This window comes from Cryptomeria japonica, chromosome 4 (genome assembly GCF_030272615.1).
Source record: "Cryptomeria japonica chromosome 4, Sugi_1.0, whole genome shotgun sequence".
In the NCBI taxonomy this organism is placed as follows: domain Eukaryota; kingdom Viridiplantae; phylum Streptophyta; class Pinopsida; order Cupressales; family Cupressaceae; genus Cryptomeria; species Cryptomeria japonica.
Window position 1 is genome coordinate 672,483,853 of NC_081408.1, and position 17,547 is coordinate 672,501,399.

The window sequence follows — 17,547 nt, forward strand, 5'->3', positions numbered from 1 at the left end:
GCAAACTAGCTCTAGGAACTAGGTCCATGCAATGAATGATACTTCTCACAGGTGGCAATCCATCAGGTACATTATCTAAAATGATGTCTTCATATTTTGTCAGTAAATATTTTATCTCTTCTGGTTGTTCCTCTTTATGCTCCAGATTCTCAGTCCTCCTAGGAACTAAGGCAAAACACACATCCTCATGTCTCAATCTATCCAGGAATTTCCTTCCATCCACCAAATAGATTTTAACATTTGTAAAAACTTCATTATTCAGAGGTTCCTCCAAGGGCAACAAGGTTTGCTTCATCCCATTGGCCACAATAGTGTATTTATTCTTCCTCCCATCATGTATTGCCTATGTATCAAATTGCCAAGGTCTACCCAACAAAAGATGACAAATATCCATACACATAATATCACACAATACTTCATCATGATAATTCCCAATTTTTAATTTCAGCAAACATTGCTCACTTACTAACAACTTATGTTCATCCTGAATCCATGCTATCTAATAAGGCTTAGGGTGTTTCAATCTTTCCAAATTCAACTTATTCACCATCTCTTCTGAAACAAGATTATCTGAACTACCACTATCAATAACAACTTTACAACACTTACCAGATACCTTAAATCTAATGTTGAATAAATTCTTCCTCTACAAGGGCTCTTCTCTCTTTCAGTATGACACAAAGCTCTCCTCATCATCAACAATTCTCCATCTTCCAGTTTATTATCTGATCCAATGGGGTTTTCTTCCACCACTTCTACTCTTGCGGTATTCTCTATCTTCTTACACTCGAAATCACGATGTCCTTCTCCTCCACACTTATAGAAAGTTCCTCTAAACACTTTCCTGTCTTGTCTTCCAAAGTTCTCATTCTGGTAGCCATCCAATTCTCTCTTCTCGTAGAAATTTCTATCATCTTTCCGGTATGAATTACCTTCTTTGTTCACTTCTTTGTCCTTGTTCTGATCTATACAGGTTCCTCTACCTCTGGTATATCCTCTTCCTCCTTGAAATATTCCTCCAAAAAACCTTCCACCTCCACCTCTCTGCCTTTGCTCATGTCGTTTGCTTACCTTTTCTTTTGCCTTTAGGGCATACTGGTAAGCCTCTTCACTACTCTGTAATATGATCAAACTAAGTTCATGTTGTATAGAGACTCACAATCCATTTAAATATCTTGCAACTTGTTCAACTTCATCATCAACATGTTCAGATCTGATATCTAACTTGATAATCAACTAGCATAAATTTTGATTTAAACTTAGCAATCATCTAATCCCATGTCTTGATCTTCTCTTTACCTCTTCTCTATCTATCAACTTGCAAATGTTCCCACCAAAGAGATGCATGACCTTTCAACCGGGTACAGGCATATTTCACCTTCCTTTCTTTTGCATTGTTTTCAAAATCAAAATATTTCTCCATCTTCGAGGTCCAATCCATCAATTCATCTGAATCCAACTTTCCATCATATTCTAGTGGAAAAATGAGGTTTAGTATTCGCCCTACTCAAAACCTTCAAAAACCTTTCCTCATCCATATCAACTGTCAGTGGGTTTACTTATTTTGCCCAAGATTCTTCTCCTTCATCTTCATTTACATCTTCAATGTGTTAGCCTCTTCTTTGGGCTATCTCCGCGGCTTCCAACCGGGCTTCTATTCCTTGTAACATTTCCATCACAATAGGATCTGCATTCCCACGTGCTCCACCATTCCTAGTTCCTCTTCATGCCATCTTTACACCAGTCCTTTGCAACTACATGTCGGATTCACAGTCCTCCACCCTACAACAAAGTTCTTAGGACAACGCAATCTTTGGAACAAAAACTTGCTCTGATACCACTTGAAGCAGTCACTGGTTAGGAGGGACCTCAAAGAGATCAATCCAGACCAGTCAGCAAGATTAAACACAATGGAAACACAAGGAAGTGATGGAGGAAATGTAGAAAAGATTGAATTATAACATGAAAACTAATTACAACCAATCGGTAACAATCATGTTACATAAACCGGCTCACATGCCTGCTAAAACATGCTCAAAATACAGAACAGGTCACAACTGGGACCTCAAATCTTAATATCTATCTTCTATGCTCAGTCTAACTTCTTCGTTGCATTATAATGTTCTATTACAATGATTTATATGATCCAAGGGGATGTAGTTGGCCCAAAAAGGGATCAAAACCCAAAGAACAAGACCTAATGTGCAAAACCAACAAGGTTGGCCTCCGCTTAAGAAATTCCTCTGGAAAATCCAAAGGATAAAGATTAGATCATGGGAAAAGGTCGCCCACATGCCAAGGAACATCAAAATCAATGCTCAGGGCTCCGCAAGATATAGAAGGAGGTTTGGTAGGTCACCAATGCAAATAGGTCTAGGAAACTATCAATTGGTGACAAGAAACTGTCTCGGAAACCGATAGCGATAACTTTCTGGAAAACAATCCAAATGCTCCATGGTTTGGGAATAAGAAAGATGATTAGGTCTTCAAGAAAAATCCAACTCCACAGGTTTCGGTGAGACAAATCTATGATACACAGAAATAAATGTTGAAACTGCAAACAAAAATTAAAACAAAAAGGAAATATTTTTGGTTGATACAAGATTGCTATGAACAAGGGATGCTCCTACATCAAAATATTAGTTTGTATTAACCCCTTTCAATTTCAAAAAAGATCTTGGGAGGAAATTAGTATAGATTTTGTGTTAGGATTGTTGAGTACTTAGATATGACATGACTACATATTTGTAGTGGTGGACCAATTTTCTAAGATGACACATTTCATCTCCTACAAGAAGGCTCACGATGCAATGCATATTGCTGACCTATTCTTTTGAGAAGTAGTAAGAATACATGGACTACCACAGGGCATTGTTTTAGATGGGAAAACAATTTTATCAGATGATTTTGAAGAACATCGTGGAATAAGATGCAAACATACATGAAATTCAACTCCATATTGTATCCCAGACCGCTTAACAAATAAAGGTCATAAATAGAAGTTTGGGGAATCTACTCAAATGTTTGGCTGGAGAAAAAGCTAGGAACTAGTATCTAATCATACCATGAGAAGAATTTTCATACAATAAATTGCTAAGTTGAAGTAATCGAAAGACACCATTTGAGATTGTTATCGAAGTACATCCTAAAGGAGTGGTAGAACTCAAAGACGTCAAATTAGAGGACAACAAAGTGTAGAGGCAAAATGGTTTGTAGGCCACATGGAGGCCATGCACAAAGAGGTCAAGAAAAATCTAGAGATCATGAATGGTAAGTATAAGGAGCAAGTAGATGCAAAAAGGTGGCATAAGGATTTTTTTGCCAAAGGTGAAGTCATGGTGCACCTCTGGATGTAGAGGTTTCTAGTAGACAAATATGATAAGATAAAGATGAAGAAGTTTGGGCCTTACACGATCCTTTAAAAAATTGATTCCAAAAGTTCTTACGATGTAAAGCTATTGGAAGGCATGAACATATCACCAATTTTCAATGTCGGAAAACTCTACTAGTTTCATGGAGCACATGAAGATAAGACAAGAGCATCACTTGAGACCAACTACCACAACTACAAATAGAGCAAATGGAATGAATTTGCACAATACCCAAAACAAGGAGTACAAATAATATTTGCCCAAGTGGTAGGGTAAGAAAGTAGAGGACACAACATAGATCTTAGAGACCAAATTGGAGTGATTAGGGGATCACATCTAGAACTAGCAACATGTGGGACATACTTTTAAGATAACCCCTTGGATCTGATGTAGGAGCATCTCAAAGAACTAGAATTTACAATACCACATCAAACTATTTTCCTTTGTGGAATGGAAGGGAGGTAGCACAATAAGTTTACTACAACTTATCAAAGAGTAAACAACTAGAAACATACCAATCAAGAATTCTCTTCACTAGAATTTCATCGTATCAGACTTGATTTAGAATTGAACCTAAAGGAGATAGAATGTGGCAATTCTTTGAGCCCTACAAAACTAGAGCGACACATCCCATGATAGATAAGAGGTGAGGTAACCTTCAAATGGGTTTGCACCCATCCACGTCTAGTTTTGTGTCTTCTCCAAGCATCTAAAGTTGACCTACATGTTACACTAGAATAGTACTCAGAATCTAATGGAGGCTAACATGGATCACTCGTAGTGCTTGGAGCTAATATATAAACACCTAGAAATATCTTTGGAAATAAACATTTGTGGTAGAGGAATCAATTGTTAGGGAGTTAGAGTTTAAAATACTTTTATATATTTTCATTGTCTAAACCCATGGTGGGGCATGTGTGGCCAACATCTAGGGAAAAAGGCCAAATATATGTGGACCTTGTAAGGAAGTTAAATTAGCTGAACAACTTCCTATACTAATCTTGAGAGGAGGTGGTGCAAATGTTTTATATATCTTTATGATCGTCACAAAAAACTGAACACATATAAACATAAATAGAATGCATACCATAACATAGTGATTTACATGGGAGAGACATTTCGGGAGAAATACCAGAGACTCTAAAATTTTCCCAATATATTATTAAAAAATCAACAACAAATTACAATATACTAGCAAAGGAAGCTTCTCACAAGAGTATAACCAATAGGCATCAAGAGGAAAATCAATAACTATCAAACTTTGATAGTACATCACAATATAAACAACCATAATACAATGCCTTCATAAAATAGGGTTGCCTTCTAAGGCATGCAAATATCCACAGTTATATCTATGACCTAATGATAAACAATCAAGATTTACAATGATAAGTGTATCATTTTAAATTGTCACCAATCCAATTTACACCTCATGTTTGTGCCCCTACTTTAACTTATCTCCCTCGCATCTCCTATCCAGGTTCGTTCAGTGACTTAAAATTTAATTATGATGTAATGTACACTTGCCATTAAATTTCCTGGAGTATTGTCCTTCTCTTGGGGATAAATCATGGTCCATGACTGAGGAGGACTAGTGCGACCAATGCCCTGGTCGCCCTTAGTTGGGCTCTCTTTTGAAGTTTGAGATGGGCCCTATCTCTCTGATGAGAAATGAAATTTTTGGCTCTATATGACCGTTGGAGGTCGTCCTAATCAGTAATTGACCTAGATACCCCTATATAAAGATATTTGATCAACCTAACAATCCATTCATTCAAGCTATCAATCAAGCATCCATGCATCCATGAAGCATTCATCGTTAAGCATTTTTCAAGGCTGCATATTCTTCATTCAACCATTGTGGAGAAAAATTACATCATTCATATGCATGTGTGGGTGATTAGAGTTTTGTCATGTTCATTCCATTTCATACAACATATGTGATTACATTCAAGAAGCAAAGCATCATTATCAGCAATTGCAGATCTGAGGTATACCTTTCCATTATTTATTTTAGTATTTGCAATATTTCATTCAAGGTTAATTTCAAAATTGGGGTTTGACTTAGGCAAATCCCTATTTCCAACCTATTTCCCTTCTCTAGTGTGTGTAGGAACAGGTGTGAAGTTACGATATTTAGAATTGGCTTTATTTACAAAGACAAACAAGTTCCCCTTTGGACAACGAAAAGTGCGGAGGACCAGAGCGGCATGAATTCCAGTCCCAAAAAATCAGGAGCTCCTTCTAGGAACAAATCTAGGTTTGTGGCTAGATTTGACAAAGTCCTGTAGCTCACTGTTCATGCAAAATTACTTCAATTCCAACACATTTACCCTAATTTCAACTTTTCAACAATTCATTTTAAAAGAGGATAATTTAACCATAACCTTGTGAATACAATAGAATTATGAACCCTATCCTTTTTGATTTGTGGCTAAATCTATTGGGTTCAACCCTCTTTAATGTAGTGATACCTAAGCCTAAAATTAATGGTTTTCATACATCTAATTATGGAAACCCTAATTTTTCACCATTACATTTTGGTGAACCCAACTCCTTACACATTTATTTCTAATTTATGTTCTCAAATTTGAGTGTTTATACAATTTAAAATTCAAATTTACACACAAATTTAATTTCCAATTGAAATTCATAAATTTAGAGGTTAATTCACAAAAACCCTAATTTATAATTTTAAAATTGAACTTGTGGTTTGTCAAATTTGGATTAATTATTATAGATCTGATTTGGGAACAATATAATTTTCAATTTTGTATCATAGATCTTATTTTAATCACATTTTATAAATTTAGAGGTTTAATTTACAAAAATCCTAATTTATTTTAGTTAATTCGATTTGTGGATTGCATAATTTTTCAAATTCATTTTCAGATATGGTCTTTATGATATGTTATTCTATGATTTAGAGGCATTTTTCTTTCAAATTCACAAATCAAATTTCTTAATTAATTGGTTAATCAATCACTTTTAGAAAAAAATGCATTGTTTAATCACAATTTTAAAATTTGAAATCAAAATTTTCCTCCTTTATTAAATTTTCCATGCATATATTGAGTGAACATTACTTTTGTTACATGACATATGAGTTTATTGTTTGATCATAATTGCATATGGAGTTCTTATCTTATGTTTTTAGTTCAATTTAATGTTACATTAAGGATGGTCATGATGTTCCCTTCATGCATATGACGATAACTTAGTTCTCCCTTTCATTCATAGCTATGATTTGCCCTCTCCCAAAACTGGTCCTACTAATGAGGGAACATTGGTGCAAGAAGAGAATATGAACACTTATTTCAAAGACCTCCCTCCTAAAGATGGAGCTTTGGAGAATGATTTTCATCCTTCTCCTAAAAATTACCTTCCCCATAAGGTTTATTTGGTGCAAGAGGATGATATTGTGGATACTTTTCCTAGTGATACCATACCTTCTTTTCATGTGATCTCCCCCTATATATGAAGCATTAATGAAATATGATGGTCCCTTTCCTAAAGTTTGTCTTAATCATAAAGATACCTTAGAGCAAGAGAATGATACCATTCCTCATCACTATAATGTTTCTAATGTTCTCTCACCCCAAAATGAAGAACCTAAAAAAGATCAAATCAATGCCAATAATATTGTTGAGGAACCTAAGGTTGTTGTCCACCTTGATCAAGATGTCTCTCAAGCTCGAAAAAAACCAAAAAATGTTCTTAATTACATAGTAACTTATACATATAATAATGAAGTGTTTGCTTTGGAAAATGATAAGAACATACAAATTGAAGCACAATATGCTTTGTTAGTTCCTACAATACTTTCTCCAATTCAGATAAATACACAATATCCTACTAAAGAAGTTCCTAAAGAAGAAATCTTGGAGGATGATTGGGGGTCATTATACTTCACACCTTTTTGTAGAAAATCTAAGATTCCCAAATTTGATACTTAAATTTTTTTATCCTAACACATGCCTAGAAATTGATTGGGCCTCTTTAAACTTCAATCCATTTCCACCCAAGAGTAAATCCTCTCTTTATCTTACACATGGATACGATGGAAAAGTTACTGGATGTGAGCAAGAAAGTCATGAAATTCATGAGAAATCACATTTTTTTAATGAAAATCTAGGTTTCCAACCTCTTTCTTTGTCAACATCCCCTCCTTCATTGTCTAGTGAATCCACATCTTCTCATTCCAATATGGTATTACAACAAGATAATGTTTTGTTTGATCTTATTCAAGCCAATTTAATCTCTCTTCTTTGGCCTAAAAGAATAAGGAAACATAGACAACATCTTTAAAATTGTTCTTTTTGCAAGTATCATCCAATTCATAGCCATTTTACTAACGAGTGTCAAGCTTTGAAAAGAAAAATACATTATATTGATTTAGGTATCATAAAAGTAACATGTGAAAATGAATGGAATATTTTTCATAATAATTTCAAATAACATTCAAGTTCCTATTATGTTGCTCCTAACTAGGTGGCATTGTTAGCCTACCTATTGGAGGCTCATTATCATTCATGGTGGTACAATTTCAAGTGCAGTCATACTTAGTGAGAAACATAATAGTCTATTTATTATCATCTCTATGTTTGGGGGGCAAGAATATTTTCCTACCTCTTTCCTCTTTCTAAGGTTTCATTATTTCCTTTATGGATTGCATCTTTCATAACTTGATGTCCTTTCTTCCATGGAGTTATCCTTCATGTGAGTACATGCGTGTTCCTTGGTTAAGACCCATTCTTTGTTTGAAACAATACGTCTCTTATGAATAATCTCTCCTTAGGAAATGTGTGATCGTTCATCCTATTTTTTCCTTGTCCTCTTGATTGGGGGGCAAGGACAGCATTTTCCTTCTCTCTCTCTCTCTCCTTTTTAAAGATTACATCTTCCTTTGTGTTGCATTTTTCATAACGTGATGTCCTTTCTTGCATAGAATTATCCTTCATGTGAGTACATGTGTGTTCCTCGGTTAGGACCTATTCTTTGTTTGAAACGACATCTCTTATGAGTAACCTCTCTTTGGAAGTTGTGTAATCCTTCTCATTGTTCCTACGCTTGGGGGACAATGGTTCCTCTCCTATCCTCTCAAAGGATCCACTTTTCCTTTGTTGAGAGGTGTTTGCTTATGATTTGATGTTATTCCTTAGGTGAAGTTGTTGTTTTCTCAAGGATTCTCTCTTATGAAATAGGTGTGTATCCTTGACTACAACCTCTTTTTCACTTGGCAATGTATATTTATCATAAACTTACCCCTCACATTGGGTCAAAAGTGTGTCATCCTTTATCAAGAATCTCTTTCAACTAGCAATAGGGGGAAGACATGCATTCTTGTTCTCCTTTCCTTCTTTTGGTAGAAGATGCTATGTTTGTTCAAGAGTCCCTCTTGGGGGTAGATATATTTTGAGAAAATATCTCTTCTCCTCCAAGGATCCTCTTTACAGTTGTTGCAACAATGCTCTTTTTCAACTATCTTATCCTTGATTGTAAGAGTATTCTCTCTTTCACTTGAATTTATGAACATTGTTGCCGAAAGGGTTTCTCCATACATATCACCCTCTTTGTACTAAATTGTACTATATCTTTGCATGTCTTAAATGAGGTTTTCCTTCTCGAAACTAGAGAAAATAAAATCTGATACGAGATGCTTCATTCCCGAAACCAGACACAACATTGATATATGTCTTAGATGGGGTACACATTCCTGAAACTGGAGAAAAAAAGTCTTACATGGGATGTCCTCGAAACCAGGCATATATTTATCTTATACGGGGTTACACATTCTAGCAAACAAAGAAAACAAATTCTTATATGAGATGTTATCAAAACCAGACTCATCCCTTGGCATAAATTGCATTTTTATTACATGTCTTAGAAAAGTTGAAGCATGCTTGAAACCAGAGAAAACAAACTATTTCACGGGATGCTATACACTTGAAACTAGAAATCACTTGCATACACGCATGAGGATGAGTAGAACTAGAAAAACATAGATAGACTATTCCTACTCTCCTCCCCAACATAGATGACCTAGAAAAACACATCTATAATGTGTATCCATGTCCTCTCTCTTCTTCTCATGGATCACCTAGAAAAACACATCTAGAATGTGTATCCATGCTTCTCTAATTTCTTCTCATGAGCTCATAGCTTTGGTATTGGTGGTTCATGGATGATGCATGCTCTTTCTCTTTTATGTGATCACTTATGTTCTTGAGATGGCATTTTTCAAGAATTATATTTGTGGTTTAGACATTTTGATACCAAGGTCTCTTCGGCTAGTTGACTAGAGGTGTTGTTTTGATCTTTAGCATTGTGTGTGTCTTTTATCTTTTTGCCTTTAATTTTCTTTGTTTTCCTTTTTGTTTCTATCTTGTTTTGTGTGCCCTTGCATGCATTTGAGTAAGTTAAGATCCTAATATTGGGGGCTTGGTTCCTCAAAATTAGTGGTGTCTTATACTCATTGTGATTATGATCCTAATTCCTCCTCTCTTTCATTTCTTTCGTCTACTTTACCACGAGTATTTGTACAAGATCATACTCCTGTTAAAGTGGGGGCTAAATGCAGTGTTGTACATTGTCACCATGCCAAATTACACCTCATGTTTGTGCACCTACTTTAATGTATCTCCCTCTCATCTCCTATCTGGGTCCGTTCAGTGCCTTAAACTTCAATTCTGGTATCATGTACACTTTCCATTTTATTTCTTGGAGTGTTGTCCTTCTCTTGGGGCTAAATCATGGTCCCTGACTAGGGAGGACTAGGGTGCTAGCATCCTAGTCCCCTTAGTTGGGTCTTATCTCTCTGGAAGGAAATGAAATTTGTGGCTCTATATGACCGTTGGAGGTTATCCTAACTGATAATTGACCTAGATATCCCTATATAAATACATTTGATCAACCTAACAATCTATTCATTCAAGCATCCATGCATCCATGAAGCATTCATCATTAAGCATTTTTCAAGGCTGCATATTCTTGTTTCAACCATTGTGGAACAAAATTACATCATTCATATGTAAGCATGTGTGTGTGATTAGGGTTTTGTCATGTTCATGCCATTTCATACAACATATGTGATTACATTCAAGAAGGAAAGAATCATTATCAACAAATGCAGATATAAGGTATACCTTTCCATTATTTATTTTAGTATTTGCAATATTTCATTCAAGGTTAATTCATAAATTGGGGTTTGACTTAGGCAAATCCCTATTCACAACCTATTTCCCTTCTCTAGTGCGCACAAGAACAAATACAAAGCTACGATTTACAGAATTGGATTTATTTACAAAGATAAATAAGTTCCCCTTTAGACAACAAAAAGTGCATGTTGGGTGAATATTTTGTCACCAGCGTACCACACACAAAATATATGTTTCACACACAACTATGATGAAACAAAGTCTCTCCTCTTAGAAAGGGGAGGTTCCTTGGTAGAACTTGATATTTCAACAACTAAAAATTAAATCCTAAGGGTAAGCTTAGGGTGTATAATTCTCTCTTTTCAGAATTAACATTAATCCCTTTGCTTGATACAATCTTCTTACAATAATCAACTACACTTGTATACAATAATTCACTTTATTTTATAGTAACATAAGCACAAAGTCTTATGTGAACAAAGATACTTTTTTCAATATAACAACTAAAGATATCTTGCAGCCCAAAGTCTTCAAGATAAATAATCTCTAACCACAGAAAGTAACCAATAGTAGCGCAAAGTCTCCCACGTAATCACTATATTACAATAAAACTCCAAACGTGTAATATAGGTCAAAGATTACATACACATATAGAAAGGTCCTTCACTCCCATAACATATTCAAATACCATCAAGTAAATGACATAAGAAGATCCACTTATAAGCAACAATTCTCGTCCAACACAAAGTTTGGAATCACAAAATTGCTTCCTTTATTTGCTTGATCAAATTTAACACAAGAGAACACAAAGTTTCACTTGAGACAAAAGTTTGGCAGAGTTTTTTCTAAGCTTGTAAATATCCTATATTACAAATTAGGCTCCTTCTTTTATAGGGAAGGAGTTGAGAATTATGTGGGCACAATTGACTTATTCAACTGTAGAGTCCAAAATATCTAGAACTTGTGCATAAGATGAAAATGCATCTACATTAAAAGATTTAGTAAAAGAAAATGCAACTACATGAATCTAAACTAACTAGTGTCTAGAGGACACTTTATTCTCCATTTTCCTCATCATTTGTCTTTTGAAATGTAGCTAGTGTAGCGTGCATTTCAAACTTGTCTGGAGTTGATGTTGAGTTGGCAATTGCGTGAGCATGGGAAATAGAGTATCCAATGTTCACATATCCTTTCTTGGCCTTCTTTAGCACAAACGCAAGATCATCCAAGTTGGTTTGAATTTTGATCAACTTATCAAATGAGGCTAAAGAGAACTAATCATCCACTAGCTGACTTATCATTGAAGTGAATTCTTATAAAATAGTATCAAAGGGGTAGAATATTTTGTTCATCATTAGATTGCTAGCTTCAAAGACTTAGAAAAATGTCTCAAAGATAAAATGACCCTTAGACAACAAAGGTAGTAAAATCAATAGATCGGGTTTTAAAACCTGATTTGCACAATTTTCTAGACAAAACTGCACTTCGGGTTTTAAAACCCAACGTGCTAACAAAAATGCACTTTGGGTTTTAAAATCCTACTTGCAGGCAAAAATGCACTTCAGGTTTTAAACCCTACATGCAAGAAAAAATGCACTTTGGGTTTTAAATCCCTAAATGCAGGCAATAATTCACTTCAGGTTCTAAAACCCTATGTGCAGACAAACTCAAAAAACATATGCATTTTGGGTTTTAAAACCCAAAGTGCAGTTAAGGGATAAAAAAGAGGACAAGACATGAAAATAGAAAATGATGCAAAGAAAAGATGTAAACTAACACAACTTATGAGGTAAGTCAACTGACCTTGAAGGACATGGGCCACAAAACATACAAGTTTCATAGGGGTTGTCCCACGATTCAACTTAGTTGAAATCAGTGACAACAATGTGAAGGACTAGAGCAATGGGCATTCTGGTCCTGACAAATTAGGAGCTCCTTTTGGGAAAAGATCTGAACACTCTTATATTGCTTAGATCTAGGTTCATGGCTCGATTCAAGGATTGTATGATGGTATGATAAAAGAATAAGTATTCTGTCAACTACCAAGGGGGGGGGATGAATCAGTAGATAGAAAAACTAATACAAACTTCACCAATCTCAAAAATCATTCTGTCAAAGTAAACTTATAACTATTAATGTAATACCACAGTCAAGATAAAAACTCATAAGATAAACTGGTTGACTGTTACAACAAATTAACAATAAATGACTTCAAACTCATAAACATCCAAATTCTTTTTCATATGTCAACAGACTTCATTTCTCAATGCTTCTGGTTATCATGACTTATCAAAGTAGTTAAGTAGTTAAGTAAATCAACCATAAGATCATAACCACAAAAAAATTCACCACTTGACACAAATATTTTTGACGTGGAAACCCAAATGGGAAAAACCACGGTGAGATGGGACTCACAAGATAACTATTTGAACTCTCCTAAAGTTCATCCTGTTAGGAGCCTAGCCTATTAAAGCTTTACAAAAGTCTTGTTAAGAACAAATCCTATTAGGGACCACTCGGTTAAGGGATTGACTACAATGCCTTGTTAGAAGCAATACCCTGTAAGGAGTAACCTCGGTAGAGGATTTGAAAATCCAAGCTAATGGATCACCTTGTTAGAGGATTTTAATAGCACCAATCTTGTTAGAGCTTACCCGGTTAGGGGATTTTAATTCTGCTATAATTGTTAGAAAATAATAGGAGTTTGCTAATCTATTTGAATAGCACTACACTTGCTTGTTCAGATCCTTTTCTTGCTCCTATCTTCCTTTACTCAAACTGCAGATACATCATCTAGTTCGACAACCACACACTCAATTGATCTTTGCCAACACTAAAACTAAACGACTTCATTGACCTTATAAATAAATCAATTAGGTTGGTAACACAACAAAAACCTAATTCTCATAGAGATTATAAACAAGTCGGTTCAAGTATGACTATTGGATTACATAGCAATCTCTGCACATCAATCAACAAAACCTTGATCGCTCCTTGACCACTGCTTCATCGATCTCAATAACTCATCATGTGCTTTGCATTATATGTAATATGCTTGCACATTCCCTAGACAAAAACCATTACATCAACGTGCCAAAATCACTTGAAATTGTCTTCATACAACAATCGTACGTGTCATAATAATTACCACTCATCATTAGATCATAAACCAATAAAACCAATTCACCAAACTTAATCGGTTAGGGTTTATCAAAAACAACAGGTAGGGTTTACTGGTTACCGGATCAACTCTCCAATATATAGCAATATCGGTTAACTCCACAAATTCTTCCTACCAGTTATAGTTTCCTTCACTAGCTCTTCCTACTGGTTACAAAACAATATTACAACAATATTAAGAATATCATTACCGGTTAATTGACATCAATGATAATATAACATATCATTAATGCAAACTTCATGCAAATGTCAACACTGTACAACTCACTCTTCATGCAAAATTACTTCAATTCCAACATATTTACCCTAATTTCAATATTTCAACTCAAAAGAGGGTATCAATTTCTAATCTAGTGAATCCAATAGAATTCTCAGCCCTATCCTTTGTTGATTTGTGATTAGATCTATTGGGTTCACCCCTCTTTTAATGTAGTGGTCCCTAAGCCTAAAATTAGTGGTTTTCATACATCTAATTATGAAAACCCTAATTTTTCACCATTACAATAAGTTATACATAAAATGTGGGTTTATCAATTATCGAGCATTGTAAATCACTTTTGTAACACAAAGAATGCATTAGTAGGAAAAATCAAGCATTCCTTGTAGTGCCCCTCCTAGACTTACATTTTGATTTATACATTGATAGACTTATTTAGACATATGACTGATGCTTAGATGGTTAATTATGACTCTATATCTATGTTAGATGGTACTAATGATGCTAGTTACTCTATGTGGACTTATGTTATTTGTTATGACTCATGATGTTTGGTGATTTATATGATTTTTGGATTCTTATGTGTTCGTTATTGATATGTAGAATATATGATTTATGATGTTACGATGTTTCTAACCCTATTTCATGATTGTGGTTTATGTGATGATTTGATATTGTATTGTGTGACTATCTTCGTGAAAGGTACAATGCCTTATCACTCATTGCGAGAATGATAAGGTGTTGCGATTCTCTTTTCACTTGCCTATTTAATATGATGATTATATGTTTTATATGTATCATTTTGTGATTCAGGATTGCAGGTACCATACATTGACTCCACCTGGCTTCACAGGTTTGAGCATGTCCTATCCCAATGGCAAGTTGTTGGAGATGGCATGGGTTTCTTTCACTCACTCTAGGCTTAGATGTTCACCTTGTCAGTTTGTGCCATGATGGAAGTCAGTGGTAGAGTTTTGCATTGATGTTTCCCTTGTCGAGTTGCTTGAGTAAGCGAGTGTATGTTTTCTATTTAATTTAATTTATGGAATAATGTTATTAATTAGGGTTTGGAATAATTTATCCTATAGTATGATTATTGTTTATTTATTTGATTATTTTGTTAATGGATAATTATTTATTATGAGAATTATATTTAATCAATTGAGATTAATTTAATTGATTAATTTTGATATACTGCTTAATGGATTATTTAGTATTTATTTAATGATTTATTTATTATTTATTTATGTTGATTTATTTTGGAATGATTTATTTATTTATTGTTGCTTTGTTTTATTAATGGAGTTTTGATTTATTGTTTAATAATTTAATTTTTATATTTTTTATTTGAGAATTCCTATTATGTGGCTTTATTCATTTAATTCCTTTATTTGATTTTTTTTTTTAAGGCAAAGGTGGCAAGCCACAAATATATTAATATAAGATATCCAAATACAAGCTGGTTCGGAAAGAGCCAACAAGAAAACCTCTGGTTATAGCTCTAATTTTGACACTAATTACAATTCGGATTTGAGATATGAAAAAATGTCTCAAATACAGTTCCTAATTACAAACTAAATTAAACTTATATATGTACAAATACAAAATATCAAATGACCATACATATATGGGATAATTTTAAAAATGATTTTTACCAATTGGAAGCCAAAAAAAACCCCAAGGGTTGAAGACCAAAGCTCACGGGGAGCTGGTATGCAAAATCAAGAGTAGAAAAATAATCTGTGTGGAGGCCTAGTAGACATGACCTAAGTATGATGAGTCATCATGAAGCTGATAATAGCAATTTCCATCAAAATTTGATTGATGTGTCTGATGATGTGAGCTCTGTTACTACGTAGAAATAGAGTTGGTGGACCATGTGGTAAAACTGCTATTCTTCCTTAGCATTGATTGAAAAATATTCTTGTGCGACTGCCCCTGAAAAGCACCTCCTTCATCCCCCATGGACAAAAGTGTTTCATGCACAAGAGACAAAATTCATAGATCCTTAATCTTATGTTTTGTTCATGAAGCAAAATTGGAGGCATGATTACAAAAAACAAAAAGACAGAGTGAAATTCGATTATTCTTCCATGGCTACTGGAGCCACATAATGCACATCTCGTTGCTCTGGAACACCTTCTATGGGCGTATCTCTATCTTGTAAATCCTCTTGACAAAGTTGGGGATCCACCATTCTCGACATGACATTGAGATCAGGGATACTTTGCTGTTGAGGCCAAATTGCTATTTTGGACCATTCATTACTTAGCAACTTTAATAGAGCAATAACTTTTTTCTTGGTGGTGTCAACTAAATCATGACCATAGGTTCTATGGTATCTATTTAGTGTCATTTGGAGAAACCTAAAATTCTACACTTCAAGGGAGTTTTTTATGCTATCATATAGTGCAATATAAGCATGCCCATTCTGAAGTAAAAACCTAGGAAAAAGTCCTCATATATTAGCTTCACCCTCCCACGTGTCATACTTTTGAATGACAGAAATTAACTTGTTTGCAGGGAGAAAAATATCATGAACCACTCTGTATGCTAAAATCTCCAGTAATTCTAATGACTATAGGAGGTCCAACGCATTAGAGAGAAAAATTGAAAGTAATTGTGAGGGGAAGATAAGTCTACTTGCCTGTGGAAAAAGGATTTCTTCTCCTAAAATCCTTTTCACACTTCTCCTAATGTGGCTATTTTGAACATGAAATACTTGTCCCAGTATTTCATCAGTGATGTGACCAGAAAATGGACACTCTGAATCTGCCACCGAGATCCCGACTCTGTAGTTTTGTGGCTTGTAGTCCATATTGCACTTGCACTTTTTGAATTGAAGCTTCTCGATGTATGGTGATTTGAGAACTATATGGGCCAGTTTGGCTACCCCCTCAATTCTCTATTTTCCCCCTTCTGTTAATTGCTTAATACCCAGAATTGCCCCTTCTCAGTAGCTCAGAAAATGTTTCCTTCACTTAAATTATGATTGCAAGCAACTTCAAAGGGCTTTCATTGTTTCTAGCAACATTGTGGATACAATAGAAGGTATCGATCCTTGATATTCATATTAGATGGATGATGGCAAATATGCAGAGGATCCACCATATGTCTACAAATCAGTACATGTGAGAATGATGAAGCAAATGACCTTCAGACTAAGCAAACAACCGTACCTGTGATAAATCATTTTGCATGTGTGTTATAATGAGCCTAACCAAAAGTTGAAGCTAAGATCTTGCAACAAGTCTGCAAATTAAAACATGTGAAGGGTGAGGTATTCATCCTATAGTCCACATGAGCATTCGTAACTATAAAGTGAATGCTTGTAGGTGGGAAATAATTAGCCTTTACAATAGTAGATATAGATTCGCACTTCAAATCAAGGTTAATTGTAGATAACACTTAGTGATGATGAGAGAATAAATTAACATAAAGGCTCCCATTAATAAATTCGACTTCACACAGATACCCCCCAATTTGCTAGCCTGACCACCAATTTGTATCCTTCTCTAAATCACCTCACACACTAAACCAGCTCACACATATTAACCTTTTCTTTGTGCACAGTTTCTTCTATTACTGGAAAGTCTGCTAAGTTGCAATTTGGATTAGAAGA